Below are 2278 nucleotides of genomic sequence, written 5' to 3'. Positions count from 1 at the left end.
GGAATCGAAATGAAGGGGGTTTATTTATTTCCTTTTTAATTTATTTTGTCATATTTTTGTAAAACCTGCAGAAATGCAATAAAATTCTATTTCAACAAGCCTGAGGCAGGGGTTAAATTCTTGCATGTGCTCAAGGCCTGGAGGGCTGGGAAGAGGCTCAGGTCTCTTGAGCCCTGGGGAAGGTGGGAGGGGACATTGGGGACATCGTCACCCTTCGCCAGGACAACGACACAAGGTCGAGCGCGGTTTGACACGAGCCTCCTGCACGTATCATCAAGGTAGAGGAAGAACGAAGAAAGTTATAATCCTCTAAATTCTGCAAATTTATTATACACGGTATCAAACATGGAATAGTTTAAAAATAAACGCGAAACCAACCAAATGAAAAAATCCAACGGCCGTGACATTCGACTAAGGGTGTATTTACAGGCACTCCCCGAGGGCAGCCAACACGCAGCTGTCAGGAAAACCCCACCTTCTCCCAGCCCCACCAGACACAATTTTTGCAAAAGAGGAAAACTCGAGTAGCAGAGACGGGTTGGAAAAATAACACAGAGTCAAAAAGCTCGACGCCCAGTTTGGAAAATAAACCAACGTGCCCAACGGACACGGGGAGCTCAAAGCACCTGGGGACGACAAAGCTCCGAGCCGCTCTCGGCCACTCAGCCCGCGCTGGTGGTTTAACTAAAAATATCTAACGGAGCTCGTTAATGGCACAGCGCGCCGATTAATGAGAAATGAACGCGGTCAGAAAGCAGCCCAGCCATCGCCGTGACTCAGCTCTGCCCAGGTTTGGGGTTATTTTGTGTTATTTTCACGCGTTCCCATCGCGCGGGCACAGACCCCTCACCTGCTGCTTTATCAAGACAAGGGAGACCATTTGATCCAGCAGACTGGCCGCTATCGCATCTCTCCACAAAACAGAAAATAAAAAAATAAAAATAATTTTAAAAAATAAAAATCAAAGGGTGTTTAAGAGGAACGCCCCAGGGCTGGCAGCACTGCAGGGCACGGAACGGGTCCTGGGGGTGTTGGTGGAGCTGAGGCGCTCGCCAAATAAAGGTTGCTTCGGTCACAAAGGCAAGGAAATGTAAGAGTTAGAGTACGAAGAGCACAAGTGCCCCTCCTGGTGCACAAGGCAGGTCCCGCCGAGGGGGAAGGTCCTGCTCGCCCTGCGACACCCAACCGAAAAGGAAAAGATCCCCATTTGAAATAGGGGTCAGATTCTAACGGCATCGCCCTTCGATCCCTGAACACGGACTTGCAGGTTTACACCAGCCAAACTGCGAGCTCTCCCACAAAGGTTAAAGCCGGCCCGGCTCCTCAACAAGCACTGAGAGCACCAATAAGACTTTATTTTTAATTCCCAAAACAACCCGATTCTAAGGTCACGCACACAGGGAGCCTTAGTTCTTCCTATCCAGGGACATACTAGGAAAGTGGTGCCTTAAAAACCAGAATCTCTGTGTTAAAGAGAACTGAAACCTGGGCTTCCTTTCCCTTGTTTCAGTCACAAAGACGTTCTTCCCCGCAGGCCGGGTTCAGCCTTTTCAATACTCAGAAGACAGCTGGTCGTTGTTTCTTTTCCCAGCAGTTCAAAAAAGCTGAGGGTCTCCAAGTCCCATCTCCTCCCTGACATTAACCTCTCAAGATGACAGACGTTTTTTGCATAAATTATAACTCGGCGCGTGTTTCAGGACGAGCTCCACCAGCCGACGCCGCGACACTCAGCCCAGGCTGGACGCAACCACAGCCCCGACACAACATCCCCTCCCGGGCAGCTGCTCCCAGGTAAACACAAGCCTCTCTTCTGTAAAGAAAAGGATTTTCCCACTTGCTGTTTAGACATTAAGAAAGGATCTGGGACAAAAACCCAACGCGGGAGGATCAGCTGGTCGCGGTCAGCGCGTCGCACAATTCCCCCGCAGCCCCACTGACATCACTAATTCAGGAAAATCACGTGGTTTTCCTGTTGCAGATACACAGGTTTTATATAAAAAAAAAAATAATAATCTTAAAAACAAAAAAATGAAGCTAGCGGTACACAGACAAGGCAGGAAATGGTCAGTGGTAACAGCTGGTAGCTGCAGTGTTAGAAAAAACAAGACTCCTACTTAGACTTTGCCCCAAGGCCAGCGTCGAGGAGCTCACCAAAAAATAAAGCTTTGAGGTTACACCTGGTATAACTACCTAGTCGAGAGTGAAAAGTTTAAGATTAATGTCCAGCATCTTCAAAATTTGCCTCGCGGGAAACAGCCCAAACGCTGACAACTGAACC

Source organism: Apaloderma vittatum, unplaced genomic scaffold, assembly GCF_000703405.1.
Source record: "Apaloderma vittatum isolate BGI_N311 unplaced genomic scaffold, ASM70340v1 scaffold27294, whole genome shotgun sequence".
Taxonomy (NCBI): domain Eukaryota; kingdom Metazoa; phylum Chordata; class Aves; order Trogoniformes; family Trogonidae; genus Apaloderma; species Apaloderma vittatum.
The sequence above is the reverse complement of the archived record's forward strand: the minus strand, read 5'-3'. Positions refer to the sequence as shown.